We start from the raw sequence: 19,678 nt of genomic DNA, 5'->3' as shown, positions 1-19,678 counted from the left end.
GCAACAGAAGACCTGGGAAGCAGGGCTCATAGGAAGCTAACAGGAGCAGAGGCAGGGGGATTTTATCCTTTACCAGTCAGCTCTGTTAGGCAATAAGGAGAAAGATGCTTACTGGGGATGGGGCAATGTTCAAAGAAAGCAGGCCACCTAGAATCCACCGAGAAGAGGTCTGGGCTGGATCAGATGTTCTCCTAAGGTCACCCCTTCTTTCAATATCAAAACCTTGCTAGCAGGTGAGACCTTCTGGCAGTGTTAGCACCAGTCTCTCCCGATGTGCTCAGCCGAGGAAGACCTCTGATGACTACCTAGAGAAGTAGGAAACTGTAACACAAATAAGTAGGCTCTCCCTTACCCATACATACACATACAGATACATACACATACATGCATACATAAATATACATACACACATACACAGATACAATCTTTCACATACATGCATATATACACATACACAATACATACACACACACACACACACACACACACACACAGGCACTGGATTAATGACATAGCATTGCTCAAGATGTACACTCTCACTTCCTGGCAGCATGGGGTGCTGCTGCAAACTGTGTGACGTTTCTGGGCCACCTTCATACCATTCCCATAAAGAGCCTGTGACCTCATCACTCTCAGTGTTGCCAGGAGCTGGATACCAGGAGAAAGGGGAGAGGGAGGAGGACAGGAAAGAGGCAGCAAAGAACAGCAAGTTCAAAGAACTAAAACGTGTATGTATCTCTTTAGAATTCAAGTGTACTGTTTTCAAAGAGAATCACTGTACTGTTATTCTTGCTCCTTCTCTCTTCTCCCTCTGTTTTACACACACACACACACACACACACACACACACACACACACACACACACTTATCCTGAGACATACATCTAAAAAAATCCCTAAGCAGCTAATGTACTCTCCCGGATTCAAGTCTGTCATGTGTAGACTTTAGAGGAGTGTGTTGGCGTGGCGCTCCGTCTGGACACCGCACTGAGGTTTCTATCCCTCATTGCTAGTCCCATCGGCACAGTTTCATCTCACTCTGCAAAACTTCTCCCTGATGCATTCAGGCTGAGCATTAGTGCTGTGGCTGTCTTCACTTCTGCACACAACTCCTTGCTCCCTGTATTGCTAGCAGCTGCTGCCTGGGCATATTGCTGCACACCTACAATGCCAGGACTTGGGAGGCCCTGGCAAAGAATCGCATCAAGTTCCACGGCAGCCAGGACAAACAATGGGTAAAAAAAAACAAGCAAAAATAACAAATTTCTTCTTTTTAGTTTTTAAAGTTGCATTACCTCTTATACTGTAAATGCTTTCTTTTGTATAAATATCCTCCTGAGGTTTAAGAATCTATCAAAAGCCCTTTTGTCAAAACCATCTTTTTTGGAGCCATTTTTTTTCTATTCCTCAGCTTCTTCTACTTGGATTCCCTGTGCCTGTGCACAGCCATCTTGCTGGGATCTCCTTTACCGTCTTCCCAGGCTTCCTGTTTTCTCTCTCGAGTCAGACTGCTTATTTCTTATATTTCGTACCCCACTTCTTCTTGTTTCTTTCTCACTCTCACAGTTCCATTTCTCCAGTTGCTTCTTGAGGAAGCAGCTTTACTTCACCCTCATAATGGACTGGTAATTTAACCAGGTAGCATTCTCTGTTGAAGGCTGAGGCTCAGAACTCTGAAGACACCAGCCTTTCTGTCTTGGTTTCCACTGTTGCTGATGAGACCATTAAGGCCATTGTGATTCTTGTCCTCTGTTCTCGTTCACATTCACGAATTTCCCCCATGCCTGGATTTGGCTACACTTTTAGATCAGGTCCTGTGGGCTTTTTAAAGTCAGACACTCCTTTCCCTTGAAGTATTTACTTGCTGGTTTGTCTCATTTGTTTTCTTATCCTGAGTTTCTGTTACTTGGACCTTAAATTATCTGTGTGCATTCTTTATCATCCTTAGCGGCTTCTGTTTCATTTACTGGTCTTGCTGTTGGAATGTGTTGGGCTGTAGAAGGATCTGGAAATGCTCTCTCAACTCTGTCTTCCAATTTCCTACTAAGCTTTTTGTCTCATCTGAGACGGTTTTAACTGCCAGAAGTATTTCTTGTGCTTTTTAATATTTCAGCCTTTTCCTATGCCTCACAGTTGACATCGCTCTAGAGAGGATGTTGATATTTCTTGGTGTCTTTTTATTTTCTACTTTCTCTGTTTCTTGTACTGTTTTCTTTGTTTTGAATGTGGGATCAGAGTGCTATATGAAGAAAACACACAAATGCCACTTCTAGGGTCAAAAAGGAACAAGATCCATCTTTGGTAGAACACAGATTATCCAAGGAATTTGTACTCAATAACCCCGGGCATCAAAGTCTCTTCTGGACACAGTGAAGATTTAAGATGTGAATCCCCAGAAGTCAGTAGCTTGGCAGCAAGCCTGGGAATGCCTGGGGATTTCCTAAGAAAATCATACGACTCTCAAGTTCCCTGGCCTTACAAACTACAGCTGCCTCAAGTAGAAAGCAGAAGAATGCACTTTGGGAATGAAAAATACCACAGGCTCACAATTATCTATCCAAAGAAATGCCAATACAAAGAAGGAATAATTCCTATGATATAAGTGGGCTTTGGGTAGACCCTAGAGGGGCAGGCTGGTTAATGTTTCTTTGTTATAACAGTTGTAACAGCTACAGATATGGGAGACAGAGAGTACCCGGTTATGGGCATAGCTTTCCTTTTAAGCTAGAAGGGCAGGAATTGCCTGTAATAACCAGGGTGTTGCCACATGTAGACACTTTCCCTAACCACCACTAGTCTTTCAAGTTATATTTATCCTTGAGTGTGTGTCTATAAATGTCTTTGTAAACAACTTGAATCACCCCATATCCAGGTTTACTTCTTTTCTTGTTACTTTGTAAATTCACCATTGTGAATAGGAGGCTTCTGATGGTTAAGGGGCTTCATTAGGCAATTGTATGTAGCTCTTTGTACCAGATGGAAAGACATGGTCTCTACTGTCATGAAATAGGTACTTATCCCTCCACACACAAACATACAAGGAAATAAATGAACACCAGAAATTACAAGCACCGCCAAGAACGTGGAGAACAGAAACCCTTGTATATTGCTGGTGGAAATGTAAATTAGTCCATCATTTAAAATAATTAGCATAAGGATTAATTTTTTAAAAAATTAAAAGTAGAGCCACCAAAAAAATATATATATATACACACACACATACACACACACACACACACACACATGAATGAAATGAAATCAGATGTCAGCTGCTAAACAAATGAAACTCGTTTGTGACAGTGTAGACAGAACTAGAGAGTGTTGTGTTGTGTTGTGTTGTTACAAGCCCAGTACAGGAAGATAAGCATCACATGACCTCACCCATAAGATGAGTGTAAAAAGTGGATCTCATGAAGTTGAGGGGAGAGCAGTTGTCACCGAGGCTGAGAAGAGTAAGGGATCCAGGGCAGACATGGGAATGTTGGTGAGTGGGTGTTACTTACAGACATGCAAACAAGAAGTTAGGTCTTGATCTGTGTATACAGAAGGTGGTTATAGACAACAGTGAGGACCTCTGTATTTCAGAGAGCTACAAAAGGGGTTTAAATGTTTTCAATGTAAAGAAGCAATTAATGTTTAGGAAGCATGTTTAACTTGGTTAAAACCTTGGAAACATAGTATATATGCATGTTACAATACCACAAGACACTAAATACATATGTACAATTGTGTGCTGGAATGTGTATCTACCAGCTCATGTGGTTGTGTGCATGAATGTATGAAGGTGCATGTGCACGTGTGTGTGTGTGTGTGTGTGTGTGTGTGTGTGTGTGTGTGTGTGTGTGTGTGTGAATCAGAGGTCATCTCCCTTCCTCAGTCACTCTCCTCCTTACTGTTTGGTTCAGATTTTCTCCCTGAACCTGGAGCTCACAGATTTGGCAGAGTTGGCTGATCAGTGAGCTCCAGGTATCTCCTGCCTTTGCCCCAACTCAGTACTGGGGTTAGAGGTGCGTGCCACCCTACGGTTTTTATGTAGGTGTTCAGAACTTAAACCCAGGCCCTCATTTTCCCTAGCCTCAACTTTTTGTTTTACTGTAGCAGCTTGAAAATAAATTTATGTTTATGTTGTTTTTGAAAAGAGGCATGAGATAAAGCAGTTCTTATATGGAGAAATGTATGGTACATATACTTGCTCTGTGTCCATTTAGTGCTAATGCTGTGTATCCCATTGTGGGATCCTGAATGTGCATGGATCATGGGCCTATCCCAAAAGTGCCCTTCCTGTCAAAGGCAATCTACAGATTCAGTGAACATTCCATCACAATTCAAATACAGATCTTTACAAAAATTGAAAAAGGAAAACATAATCCCAAAAGTCATAGGGAAGTACAAAAGACCCAGGATAGCTGGAATAATAAACACATTGCCAGAGATATCACCATCTCTGATTTCAAGTACTGTAATTCAAACAGCGTTGCACTACCATAAAAACTAGCACTGATCAAAGTAATAGAATAGCTACATATGAGTCCACACACCTATAGCCACCTCCTTTTTCCCCCATTTTTTACAAAGGTACCAAAAAATATACAGCAGAGAAAAGATAGAATCTTCAACAAACGGTGCTGGTCAAAGTGGGGGCTATGTGTAGAAGAAGGGAACTAGATTCTCATCTCTCACCCTGTCCAAAAGTCAACTTCAAGTGCATTCGGGATCTAAACGTAAGACTTGGTACTTGAATCTGTCAGGGGGGAAATAGAGAATATATTTTAACAGCCAGGCTCAGGAAAGAACTTTCTGAGTAGAACCCTTAGAGCACAGGTATTAAGACCAACACTGGACAAGTGGAACCTGCTAAGATCCAAAGGCTTCTGGAGAGCAAAGGATTCTATCATTCGAGTGAGGAGTCAGCCTATACGACAGGAAAAAAATCTTCACTAGCTTTACATCTGACACAGGAATGGTGTCTGGAATATACCAAGAACTAAATGCCAAGAAAGAAAGCAACCCAACTGAAAATTAGGGCATGGAGCCCAAAGAAGAAATACAAAGGTCAAGCAATGTTTTTAAAGATGCTGGGCATACTTAGCCATCAAAGCAATGCAAGTTAGAGCTAATTTAAAATTTCACTGTATATCTTAAAGTGGCTAAGGTAAATAATAAAATGAAGAAACCTGCTGGTGTAAATCTAGCAAAAGGAAAACCCTTATACACTATTTTTAGGAGTGCAAACTGGTACAGACAGAGGAAATTACCGGGAATGTTTCTCAGAAACCCAGAAAGAGGTTTACCGTAAGATCCAGATATCTCACTCCTGGGCGTATTGTGGTACTCTGTACCCTACTACGATGACCTTGCTCACCCATTTCCTTGATGATGCAGCCTCAATAGCCATAAAACTAAGCAGCCTATCGGTCTATCAATGGATGAAGAGTTGATCAAACTATATAACATTTAAACAGTGGGATATTGTTCAATTGTTAAGAAAAATGAAATCCAAAGTTGAATAGATGGATGGATCTGGAAGGACCAGTTGAGTCAGGTAATCCAGACCCAGAAAGACAAGGTCTCATCTTCCCTCTCCTGTGTGGAATCTAGCTTTGATCTTTCACTTGTCTTCCATGCAAACTCTGAAATGTCTTGGCAAGTGTGAATGAGATTAATTCGTTTCAGAGATTACATTGTTGTGGAAAAGATCACTGTCAAACTATCTATTTGAAAACCGAATAGGTGTGATTCATAGCAAGAGAATAATCTCAACATTACTAAATTTTGCTTTATAAACACTTTCTGAAATTAGAACTTGCCTAAGGAAATCACATGATTTTCCCATTAAAATGCAATTGCTATAGACTGCTGTATAAGTTGCTTGGATTCATCAAATGTTTTTATTCTAATCTTTAATGCCTATTAGTATACTTGAATATATTTATGTGGCTACTGCATTCAGCTATCACAAAATGCCATAATGTTTTCAGTGAATTGACTTGAAGTTAATTTTCTTCCTATATAACAAGTATTTGGCATCTAGAGAATATCACCCTGAGTGAGATAACCCAGTCACAAAAGAACAGACATAATTTGCAGTCACTGATAATGGGATACTAACCCCAGAAAGCTCTGAACACCCCAGAAAGAACTCACAGACTGTGTGAAGTTCAAGAAAAAAAAGAATATATTTTAATTAAAATAGAACTGTATCACATCCCCCTTTCCTTCCTACAGCCCCTCCCAGTTTCTCTCCTATCCCCTCAAATTAATAACCTCTTTTCCTATATTATTGTTACATATATATATGTGTATGTATATGTACCCACAAATTACAACCTTATAAAATATATTTGTATACTTTTATGCAAAAATGCTTAAAAATCTGTACATTTATCTTTGTTTTTTAAAATAAAGTTAAAAAACAAGCATTTGTTGATTGTATTTGCTTTGAATTTATCTACTAATAAGGCAGAAATTATATTTGCTGTCAAAAAAAGAATCAAGAACAGGTGGAACTTGGTTTGAGTGGCACATGCCCACAATCCCAGCACTTCAGAGGTGGAATCAGAGGAACTGGAAATTCAAGTCCATCCTCAGACACATAGAGAACTGAGGTCAAATAAACTGCATGGGGCCCTGTCTTTTATGATAATGATTATAATTATATAAATATATAATACTTAGATACTTGTTAATTATTTGTTATATATATTTCCTTAGGGACTATCCACCTTGTTATTTTCTTATTATCTGAGAATCCAGTGCACACACAAACCCCAGTTCCTCTCTGTTGCCTGACGACAGCTCTCCGCCTCCCACGTCATGTGCTCTTTCCTGAAACTTAGTACTGTCACTGTGTGCATGGGTGTGTTCTGCCTTGATGTCTTCTGGACCCCTTCCTCTTGGCAGGCCCTCTCTTCCTCTCTTTCTCTCCCTCCTCTTCTGGCTGGCAGAAGTCCCGCCCTATTCTCTCTATCACCTAGTTATTGGCTTTTCCAGCTTTTATTGACAAGGCAGAGAATAAATGGTGAACATGGTTTACACAAACTTGAGGCAGGAGATTCTTAACCTAAGCCTTACATTACAATGCAGTGTCCAGATTGAAGCCAGGCACTGGGATAGAGAAATCACCATTTGAATAATACACGGGTAGACTTTACACTATGCACAATAACGTTATGCTTACAACCCACACATAAAAACATTCAAGATGAGCCTGTAACAAAGCAGCTGCATCAGAGTTACAAAGAAATGTTTGAAATTTCAAAAATTTCAATAAGCATGTTAGTATCAAAACACAATAAAGTTTGAAGTTGTTTTCTTTTTCTTTTTTTTTTTTTTTTTTTTTTTAGTTTTAGTTTTTAAAGTTATTTTCAAAACTCTTTATACAAAATATTTGGGTGACGTTTTTACCTTTTTTCAGCTCTTCCCAGATTCCCATCTCTACCACCCCACTTCATATCTTTTCTCTTCCTTTAAAAACAAAATAAACAAGAGCACACACAAACAAAAACATGAAGTCGGTTTTGTGTTGGTGAGCTACTGCTGAGCCTATAGCCTGCCCTGCTCCCACTGTCACACCACTGAGGTTATCAACTACAGATAGCCTCTTGGTTCGCTTCCCTTTCCCTATGTGGACACTTTCTGGTTTGCCTCATATGTGTGCCGCCACTGTCTCCGAGAGTTAGAATGTGCATCAGTCCTGTTGTGTCTAGAAAACACTGTTTCCTTGGAGACACCCATCACCTGTACCCCTAAGAATAGTCCCAGGTCCACTTCCAAACAGCTCCCTTGCGTTAAGGGGAGGGAGTTCATTGCTACCTGAAAGAAGCTTCTCTGTCAAGCAATTCACTGTTCTATGGGTGTACCAGTATGTCATTAGGCTGACTTTCCATCACACTGTCTCAAAGCGATACAGTGGGAGCTCGCAGCTTTGTGGATTGTACAGGACAGTTCATTGGCCTGTCACTGGTTGTTTGTCATCAACTCCCATCTAAACTTCTAGCCCCCAGTGCTCCAAGATAAGGCTATGAGGTCCCTTCTGCTGTTTGTCCCTTGTCATCCCTAACGTACCCAGTTCTCTTGTTGCAAGCACAGGGTGTGTGCTTTCTTTCACAAGGTCATGGAGCCTAACCAACCATCTTACTGTTCTTCTTCCCAATACTTCTTCAGTGGACAGAGCAAAGCCCTGGAGATGCTCAGAATCTGACTCAGACTCCACAAGGAGAATCGTGCAAAGATTGAGGATGGTACCTTTTCATGCTTTATTTTACTTCCAATTATATTTACTCAGTGATATACATACATACATACATACATACATACATACATACATACATATATATATATTATTGAGATAGCACCCATTCTCACTGATGGATTCAGATTTTCACTATCTGCATTCAACTTTAACCTTTGAACTTATATCTTTTCCACAAAGAACGTTTGAGCCAACAGGAGTGACATTTTCTCCTTCTGGCACATTCCATCCCTCCTTCCAATGCCTCTGCATCTCTACTCACTCTTGCTGATCCCCTCCAAGTGAAAGTAAGGGAGGTATCACTCATCTGCATGTTTGTATTACTCAGCGTCTACTCAAGACGTAGACGTCCCTCAAAAAAGTCAAGTCGGCTCAAAGGAGAAAGGAACCCTTGTTATTGTTTTTGTTTGTTTTGACACAGGGCCTCACTGTGTAGTTCTGGCTGTTCTGGAACTCATATAGTTCTGGTTGGCTTCAAATTCCCAGAGATCTGCTTACTTCTGCCTCCTAAGAACAGAGGTCTGGATTGCTGGGATCCCTGCAAATGCTACCCCCGGCAGAGAAATAAACTTGAGAGGCAAGGAACTCAGCTCAGCACAAATTAGTTAGCAAGGCTGCTACAAACTTCTTTAGTCTGACCCTGATCAGTTCATCTTTTATAGATTTAAACACAGTAAAATGTTGGAGAAAATTTTCCTTGTGACAGTTATCAAAACAAAAGTTAAGGTATGACTATATTGGAACTCCCTTGCAGTGTACACATCTTTTGCAAAGCACCTGTGACCTCTTCCACAAGAATGGGTTTTGTTGATTGAGAAGCAATGCTCAGAATAAGGCTCTATGGAGGAACAGTTTGGAATAAGCATATTAGCAAACTCTTTTACAAAGTACATGGGATCTCCTTTATACAAATGGATTATATTAGCTTAGAAACAATGCTCAGAATAAGGGGGGATTCAGATGAGGTCTAGTTTTACAGAATAGCAATACTTACTGGCTTGCTGACATATCCATTCCCAGCCTTCTGGATAAAAAACAAGAATGCACATCCCTTCCAATGAAAAAAAAATTCTGTGTGTTTAAAACTTTTTTCTATTGCTATATGTAAGCACGGATGTCCTGTCCTGTACACTTGACAGGACTTCAAGAATTAACAAAATATTTAATTCAATATTTGAAAAATAATGTGGATTGATGAAATTATGCACAAAATATTAAAACTGTAAAGAGAGGCAAGATCAGGAATCATGTCTTCCTGAGCCAGGTTAGGGCTGGGGCTGCGTGGAAAGCCCCTACTCAGGATCTTGTCTTAAAACCTCTTATGGTCTGCTCATTGAGAATGTGGAACATTAATTTTGGTTTCATTTTGTTGCCCTTAGATCTTCCTCTACCCTTCTGAGTCTGGGGACTCCCAAAGCCAAAACCTCACATGTTTCATAGAGTACCAGCTCTGCCTCTGTTTCTAAAGACGGCACATGCCAGTCAGCTAGTGTGACCTTCAGCAGCCTGTGTGAAGAAGCCAGAAATTCAAGGGGAATTTCTGCAGGGCAGAGAAGGTTTTCTCCCCAGATGATAAGGAACATGGTGATTCTCCCAGTTGATGAGGTAGACAGTGGGCTGGGCCACAGACGCTCATGAGAGGAAGGTTAGAAAGGATACAGCAGAAGAATCTCCTCCCATCTTTTTGGGGACTGGGAGGGGGCAGTCCAGGGATTCCCCAGGCCTTGGCTAGGGTGCAGCGACTCTGCTCAGATTGCCACCTGTTGCAAAGAGGAGGCTGTGGACCACAAAGGATGGAGCTGGGAAAGAACCGTGAAGGCTGAGAGGATGAATCATCTGCACCAGTAGAGGTGGCCCTTGGCCTCGAAACTCACAGAAAATAGTCAGTAGCCAAGGGAGGAATAGAAATAAACTCTATCTATACCAAAAGACCTTCACCTGAGCTTTCAAATCAACACCCTGCACCCTGCAAAGCCATCTGTGGGTCAGAGGGCAGAGCTCAACAAGAAGATGCCTGTGAGGAAGGCCTCTGCAAGGAGTTAGAGAGTTAGGAGCTAGGGAGTTAAGGAGAATGTTTGAAATGCACAAGAAATAGACATCTTGTTTCAGATGAAGTTGGACTGAAAATTAATACCTGGAAATGGGGCTAATTAGGCCCTGAAGTGACTGAGGAAGGGGAAATGGGCTCTGCTCAACATCTTCAGACTGTGACAGAGGTAGTGAGAAAACAAATTATTTAAATCACACTGTGGGTGGTTTCCTAACCACTTTACGAGAAACAGGCTGGTTTCTTCTCCTTGATCCAGACTCTAGCCTTCTCTACCCTGCCCAGGACAGCCCAGTGACTGCAGCTCATGACCTCAAAGGACAGCCACCTGCCTATTGTGGCAGCAAAACCAAGGACACCTCTGCTCCACATCTGTCAGCAACCCCGAACATCCAAGAGCCTGCTATCTCAGGGGCGAGGATGGTGACAGCTTTCAGGCTCCCAACTCGAGGTTTCCAAGTCTTTGGTTTGTTCCTTGGCACCGTGTCCACTTCTCTGTTCATACCATTATTGTGCATCTTTCGTTTTCAGCATCTTGTGAATGGAAGTTTTAGCTGTGGGCTGGAGAAACGGCTTGGGAGTTAGAAAAACTTACTTCTCTATCAAAGGATCAGAGTTGAGATTCTACTTCTCCTATCTGGTGGCTCACAAATTCCTGGAACTCCAGCTCAAAGGCCATGGTACTTCTTCCTAGTCTGTGTGAGCACCCCCACATACACAGGTGCACTCACACGCATGCACACACAGAACTAGACATAATTTGTTTTGTTTGGTTTTTTTAAGGTACATTTGAATTTGTATGTATTGTAATTTTCCGTTATTCTCGGGCACAAGTATAATCCAATGGCACATAGGCTTGTTGTGTGGAAGGAAGTTGTACATAACAGCTTTGAAGGCTCACTCTTTGCATTCAGGATCTGCTTATGCTCAAAATCAGGGATTTCACTTTTCTAGTTGGAGGCTAGACCTGAGCAGCATGCCAGCTTACGTTGTTTGCCAATTCTCACCCACAGAATCTTGGCTTTGGAATATCTTAGGTTTTTTTTTTTTTTTTAGAAAAATAGAAGTCATATAATTAAAGAGCCATGCCAAAATTTCATAAAATAATGATCATCTTCTAGTCCTTTGAAAAGTAGAACCAATTGAGTAAAATTAATAATATAATTTCATGGAAAGTAATTTATTAAAAAATTATACACACACACAGTGGGGGAGGGGCTCCTAACATGTTTTTTTAAAGTGTTTTATGGAAAACAATAGTTTATTGTATCAAGTAGTTAACCCACAAACCACATAAGAAAGCCCACTAAAAATGCAGGTACACAAACTCCTGCTTCTGGGATACAGTTCCTAAGGAAGATAATGAAATAGATCCGGTCTTCTGCATGTTGAGAGACCCCTTCCACCACTGCCTCACAAGAGTGTAATTAAATTATTTACTAAAGGTAATAAGCCTGGGGAGCTTGTTAGCAGCAGAGGTTGACTCTGGAATTGTAGCAAGCTTCATCCAGCACTGCTGGTGTGCAACCCTCACTTTGAGTAGCCAATGTGGATTTTTCCTCTAGTCAATTTGTGTTGCATTAAATATTTTTAAAAAGATTTTGTTGCTACCGGTCCTGAAGTCTCACTCCATGGGAGCCGCTCCACTGTGGATCTGGGTACCGGGCCCCACATGATCCTTTACAACCCAGTAAAATCATGACTCAACAATCAATAACTTATCAAACAGATTTATATGTTAAATTTTCAATCCACAACACATACAAACAATAAATTCACTGCCAATTAATAAATATATGAACCACCCACCTAGACAAGAGAAAACCAATCTAGTTCACCTTGATCTGAACCATCCTCCTCTGTCACCTCCATTTTGAATCACCTGCTTCTCCCTCTCTTCTGCCTTACCAAAACTTTGTCCCTGTCCCACTCTCTACTGTCCAATCATGTATTGCCTTGACATCAACCTACAAATTTATAAAAATTGCTGTCACCTCCCTTACACAGCAACTGTTTCGAGCATTCTTCTAGACACTGTAGTGCTGATTGGAGTATCATGCTGTGATCAGGTTATCCAGCAAATAGTATGATTAGCTAATTAATCAAATGAAGTAATGTAACCAAATTCGTATGCTCCAAGTGCATTTCCCTTATAAATTCCTCACAGATTTGAGACTGGATGATAAGAATAGCCAAGGGTTCTTGTCTGCCTTTGCAACACTCTCCTTGACTGGCTATGGCCCAGGATCCTTTAGGCAAGATGATGACATTCACACAGGCTTTTCTTGATCAGGAATAAACAGGAGACCTTGTAGCTAGTCACAACAAGGAACATGGCCAGTTTCACCCTTCATCGCTGGTGCAGCCTCAGAGGTCAGCTGGCAGGATCTTGGTTTCTCTTCTTGATGTGCCTGGTTTGGAAGTCTCTCTCACCACCCAGTCTTGCTCACTTGGACCTGCCAAGACAAGCAGGCATGCCAAACCTATTGGCAGCTGTGATGGCGCCTTTGACCCAACGGTGCACTGTTTCTCTGTATGTGTTCATTTCCACAAATTATAGCCAGATTATATGGAGTGGATGTTTTTAGGTTTAACTGATTGTCTTATGACTTTTCTTCTCATTGAGCCAGACAGACAGAGGTGTAAATGGAGCCACTGCCAGGCACAGCTGTAGTTCTGTTTGTGTTAAGTCAGATCCCTTTCCAGAGGGGATACACTTACTTTTGCTGTCTGGTGTTCAGTAGAACCACTTCCTTTCCATGAACACACTGGGGCCCTATGGGCCTTGAAATGCTATAATAAATGTCATGCATTCCCAAAAAGACAATGAAGAGCAAATAAAAGGATGTCTGAGAATGCCACAGTCTGGGGACAGGAGGTCAGACTTTTGTATTCAGTTTAATTATCCCGTTCATCATCTGTTCGGGGCATATTTGTTGCAGATATATTATACCCAAGGCTTCAGTCAGGATGAAGAAGATGTGGTAGTCTGTGTGTTGCAATATCAGATGTCATGGGATATTTCATAGCCATCTTTAGAAAAAGAATTGAATGGAAACTTTTCCAAAGCAAACTTGACATTTTAAGACAGTGATCTCCCCTTACCTTCTCTGTAGAAAAGACTCTGATGTCCCAGATTGCCAGAGTGACCTCTAAGACTAAATTTGTGGTTGGTCTCTCTCAGCACATGTTCGGCAAGTACTCACATCACACTTCCCGTCCCAGTACATGGTTCTTCAAGACACCCATCCTTCACTGGCTTCTGTCAGCCTTGCTTCCCTGGATCATCCTGGGGTTTGTTTGCTCTTGGATTGCCTTTGATGGAGCATCTCCTATTTAACTCAGTTACCCAGAGGCCAAGGCTGCTTATCAATCCAGCTCTTTGTGCCTTTCAAAGCACCATCCACAGACTTCTGATAAGATGAGATGCTTTAGACCAGAATGATTTTGATAATACTAAAGACACTATATTTTTCTGTCTTTTCTGATTATATTGAATTTTGTACTGTGATGGTGTAAAAGCAAGTATAAACAAACTCACTTACACTTTGTCATTCAAGCAATGGCGACTGACGTTCTCCAGAGTCATTCTCCTCCTCAGCGCCATGCATTTGGTTGTTTACATTTTATTATGACCACACATCTTCTTAGCATTTTGTGTGGGCAAAATGAGAATTGTAGGCAAAGCACAAAGTATGGAGCCCAAATTTGCATATGTTTGCATAAATTTGTGTATCTGTTTGGATTAAAAGCTGAACTATTTTGTTAAGAATAATAAACAAATCATGGTTGTCTATATCTGAGTATTTGTAAGCATTTTCTAGAAAACAGGGAAATCAAGTTTATCACTCAAGAAAAAACAATTGGTGATATTTTATCTTCCAAGGAAAAAATAAAATTCTGAGGCAGTCTTATAAACCATCATGAATTTTGCTGCTTCCTCATTGTGAGCAACTTATCCTTGATGATATTAGCAGAGTTGTTGTCTTGTTCTGATACAGGAAAATGTACTAGTATTTATATTATTAATAAAATATGTAATGGATGAATACTTCCCAAATGACCAGTATTCTAAAATCACACCTGAAAAAAAATCCATCCAAAATGTAAAATGTGTTCTTCTCTTCCTTTTTCATCTTCTTATGAGACATAGTCTCACACTGTAGCCCAGGCTGGCCCAGTGCTGACTATGTGGCCCAGCTCACCTGGAGCTCATAGTAGTTCTCCAGTCTCAGCCTCTCAAGTCCTGGGATTCTAGATGTGAGCCTCTGTGTCCAGATGGGCCAATGGCTTTTTAATTCAATAGAATATAAAGAAAGCTCATTACAGCAGCATCAGATTCCACACTGCAACATTAGCAACTAGGATTTATTGAGCATAATTTGATATGAAAGAAAACTATCCAAAACTATCTTTATGCCAATTAAGGTATTCTATTTATAACTACCCAAGGCTTGATTTTTGTTTGTCATGCAATTGACTAACACACAGCCAGTACACACAGAAGCATGGAAGCGCATCGACCTGTCTTCCACTAAACCCAGAAATGAAAGAAGACATTTATAGGCATGAAAAGTAATGTTGCTATTTTTATTTGATAATCTGTTTTAGGAAATGTGACTATATGTGCTCATTAAAAAATTTTCATGCTAAATGTTAGTGTTTCTTTAAAAGGAAACAAATACAATTTAAATTTCTTATTTTTATTTTTAATATTACAAATGCCAGTGGCTAGAACCTATGAACAGAGTGAAGTTCACTATCCTCTTGAGAAGTGCTGATGGCTCCTAAGATTTGTTTTTGATAATCGCCACCATAAGGTTACATTATCTTAAATGTTGATGGTCTACACTAAATTGTAGCCTACTAATATGTTGGATGTGAACGTGTGGCCAGGCCTCCCATTGAAGAGGTCAGTCTTCCTGATACAAATTCCCCTCAGCCCTGCTGCAGCCATGTTGCTGTGCCAGACTCTCTGGAATAAACTCTGAGAGAACACATGAGTTTCTGCATCTCATGGGCCCACTAAACACAAGTCAAACATTCTGAATGACTTAGAATCACTGTTTATTTTATCTGACTTAATTTTGTAGAGTTATAATAACCCTTGCTATTTATTTTACAGAAAACTGGAAGTGATAGGCAAGCATGCACCCTTTATAACAATGTGTAGTTGATACTAATGGCAAAGCCACAGGATAAAAGCCAAAATCTAAAAGCTCATGAAATCTTAACAGAAAAAAAAAAAAAACAAAAAAACACCAGAACACTGGGCCATATATGCACACATACACATCTGTACACATGAACAATATGTTGCACACATACACATATGTCCACATTATTTGCAATCATACATACACTATATACTCATACACATGCGTTCACATACATGACCAATCATGCATAGTCACACACACTGTATACACACACATGTGCTTAAAAAGGTGGCTTACGTATAGGTTAGTCAAAAACAATTTTTTTTTAATTTTTAAAATTTATCTTGTGGAGAGTTTCAAATATGAGTACTGTGATTACATCATTTTCTCTCTTTCCCTTCCAATTCATGGGCTCTTTCTTTGTTAACACACAAGCACACACATATAAGTCCATTTCAAGTTGCTCATGTGTGTATGTATATGTATGTTCATATGTATGTATTGTGTACTTAGGGCCCACAAGTTGGTATCAGATAGCCAGTTACAGGCTCACCCCTGGGGAAGAGGAAGACTGATTCCCCTCCCAGCGGTCACTAGTGACCTGTGGCTCTTCACTGGCACTTTAACAACTGCATGGTTGCTCACATAACTGATTTCTTATTAACAAAATGCAGAAACTGAGGCAGCAGGCACAGGGCCTATGCAGGTCTAAGTCAGATGGGGTCCCAAGGCTGAGAGGGAAGTAGACACAATCCCTGCTCTCTACTACCCACCAAGAAAAAATAACGTTTCCCACTGGAGACTCAGATTATGTAAGCCACACTTACAGGCCCCGTGCTCAGCAGTAGTTGGTCCACAAAAAACAAACCCAATGGTTTTTCCAGGGTGTTTTCTGTCCCTTTGTTTGGCCTTTTTTTTTTTAATATTGCAGGTTTATGGATATATATGATAGTTCCTGGGTCTTTGGCTATATATTATAGTTTGCTATTTTGTCTTTTCACGACACGTCTGTGTGTGTAAATGTGTGTCTCTGCATCTGTATGTGTTTCTTGTTCTTTTTCTTTCTTGGTTTCTTTGTTTTGTCTTATTCTGGTTTGTTTTTATTTTACCTTTTTAAATGTATGCTTGTTTTCTAATGAGAGAGAGAAAGAAAGGATATGGATTTAGGGAAATGGGAGGAATCTAGGAAGAACTGGGTGGGGGAGGGGAAACTGTTATCAGAACATATTTGTCTTAGTTGGGGTTTTACTGCTGTGAACAGACACCATGACCAAGGCAACTCTTATAAGGGGCTGGCTTACAGGTTCAGAGGTTCAGTCCATTATCATCCAGGCAGGAACATGGCAGCATCCAGGCAGGCATGGTGCTGGAGGAGCTGAGAGTTCTATATCTTCATCTGAAGGCTACTAGCAGAAGACTAACTTCCAGGCAACTAGGGTGAAGGTCTTAAAGCCCAGGCCCACAGTGACACACCTATTCAAACAGGGCCACAGCTGGGCCAAGCATATACAAACCATTACAATATTGTATTGAAAAACTGTATTTCCAATAAAAAGGAATTGAAAACAATCAATAAGAAGAATTATTTAGTAATAGGTTGTACATCCAGTGGACAAGTATGAATTGAGGCTTGGGAAACCCAAATAATGAGTTCTGTTTCTGCCTTTTCTTTATGAATTCCAACTAAGCAGATTATTTATTAGGTGAATCTTTTATAAGTGTTAGTCACCCTCCCCCACCTTATCACAGGTGGAGTCCATGCCACCTGTAGGTTCTACCATGAGTCACCTCCCTGGGACACATGTGTATATTTTTTCTTAATACATGCTTTTTAAATGATCTCTTTAAAATGTACCTTTTCCCCCATATTCTATATAAATGTTTATTTTTTTAAAGAATCTTCCCATATTGTTTAAAACCTCTGCACAATTTTTCATAGTTTAATGCAATAAAAAGTGCTGGATATGCCCAGGGTCATACCCAGCACAGGCTCTGGTCTACCCTAGTTTTCTGAAAGAGCTAAGACGTTTGCATTCCCAGGAAAGAATGGGAAATGAAAAATACCATTCCATGTTTGTAGCTGTGGGTTTTCTGACTTTGTGGCCCTGGCTTTGTCTCACTGCACAGTGGCTGCCTTGGGTTTTCTGCCTCTAGAATTGGAATGCAGTTTCCTCAGCTCTCAGCCCCTGGATTAAAGCCCTCAGTCCTCACACCATTATTGCTCTAGGAACACTTCCAGAGTTGCCACCCGGAATGCATTTTACTTTTATGGTGACTTGTTCCTAAGGGTAAGAACAACCATCCAAAAGGAAAAGTTTTTTATTCAATAAATATTACACAGAATTGTTGACAAGTCTGGAAGGGCAGAGTTTGGGAAGGGCGTCCAGTAGTGACCTCAAAAATGGGGAGGAACTGGCTGCCCAAGGGATTGGTAGCACTTGGCTTAATAAGGAAAGCAAGGAGCTGGGGCGTGCCTGGGATTGCAGCTGGGTCTAGTTTTCAGTAACAGCCATGGAACCGAGGAACCTGAAAAATATCATCCAGCAGACTAGCACCAGCCAAATGGAGGCCAGACAAGTGAATGACTTTTTCCTTAGCTCAGTTCCAAATAAAAGTTTCAGCCCGGGATGGAGGCATAGACTTAAAATCTTAGCACATAAAAACTAAAGGCTGGAAGATCAGGAGTTCGAGGCCAGCCTGGGTTACAAGAGATGCTGTTCATAATAGATACATAGCTATGTAGATAGATAGGTAGGTAGATAGACAGACGGACAGACAGACGGTTCTTACAACTGTACCTGCTGTGCTGCACTCCTTGGCTGAGGAGTGCCTAGGAAAACTGAATTTGTCAGCCTCTCTCTCTCTCTCTCTCTCTCTCTCTCTCTCTCTCTCTCTCTCTCTCTCACACACACACACACACACACACACACACACACACATTTGCTTTATGTTTATTTTTTACTCTGTTCTAGTCTGCACTTTGGTATCTTTTCCTCTCATACAATTTCTTCCCTTCCCCCAACTCCTACCAGATCCAGCTTTGTTCTCTCTCCCTCCCCCACTCCCCCTTTCAAAAAAAAAAAAAAGGAAAAGAAGAAAAGAAAGAAAAATAAAAACAGGGCTGGAGAGATGGCTCAGTGGTTAAGAGCACTGACTGTTCTTCCAGAGGTCCTGAGTTCAGATCCCAGCAACCACATGATGCCTCACAGCCATCTGTGATGGGATCTGATGTCCTCTTCTGGTGTGTCTGAAAACAGTGTACTTATATACATAAAATAAATAAATCATTTTTAAAAAGGGAAAAGAAAGAAAAAGAAAAACAACACTCCCAAAAGAGGTAAAAATCAAACCAATTTTTAAAAGGAAAAGAAGTAAAACGGGTCTTCTAGAAAAGCAGCAAGGCAGGGAAGCCATCGCCATTCTTTTTGAGGCAGTGTCTCACTCACAGGAATCCTCCTGCCTCAGACTCCCCAGAGTTCTGGGATTACAGGTGTGCACCACCCTGCCTATCTTCTCCACCACGTAGTTGGGGATGTAGCACGTGGGCGCGGGAGGAATGTGGTGACTCCAGTGCTGAAGCCTCGGTTTACTCAGACTCTGTTAAAAGCTCCATGTGACAACCCGTCAGCGCCGCGGTGGACTAACTGCATATTTCCCAATGAGCACTGCGTGCCCGCATGGTAGACAGCCCTACGGTGTTGGGGACTTGTTTATCTCTTAAAAGTCCGTTTTCCATCCTGCTCTGCAAACTCACAAAGCTGCTTAAAACTCTGCTGTTTTGTTGTTGAGAAAGGGAACTTCTGACTAAGATTGGGCTGCGAAGGGTACAGAATACAGAACCCATCCCAACACTGTGGCCTGAACACCCCGGGGCCTAAAGACTCAAGTTGACCGTGCATAGTGTTGGAACACAGCAACAGTTATGGCCCCGGAACAGACTGACAGGAAGTAGAACTATCCAGACCAAAGAGCAGAGCCATTACCAAATCAAAGCCCAGCAGACCCAGAGGGAGGCCAGAGCCTCACTTCTTGTTCCCCAGGCTCATTGATCTCCTGCTAGCGTTTTCTTGACCATCTTAACCACTGAGAAGCAAAATGCAAGGGCTGTGCCCGTGTGTGTGTGTGTGTGTGTGTGTGTGTGTGTGTGTGTGTGTGTGTGTGTGTGTGTGTGCAGGAGTGTGTGTAGGAGTGTGTATGTGTGTAGGAGTGTGTGTATATTTA

The 19,678-nt window shown here is 41.1% G+C and overlaps 1 protein-coding gene across 3 annotated transcripts in view; it reads left to right on the top strand.

Annotated features, from left to right (window-relative positions):
• Positions 1-19,678, top strand: part of SYNPO2 (synaptopodin 2) — a gene marked incomplete at its 5' end in the record, with an annotated part of 149,014 nt that overhangs the window by 87,537 nt on the left and 41,799 nt on the right. The window lies entirely within an intron of this gene.

Source organism: Micromys minutus, assembly GCF_963924665.1.
Source record: "Micromys minutus genome assembly, chromosome: 4".
Lineage (NCBI taxonomy): Eukaryota > Metazoa > Chordata > Mammalia > Rodentia > Muridae > Micromys > Micromys minutus.
This window is presented reverse-complemented; position numbering and strand designations above follow the sequence as displayed.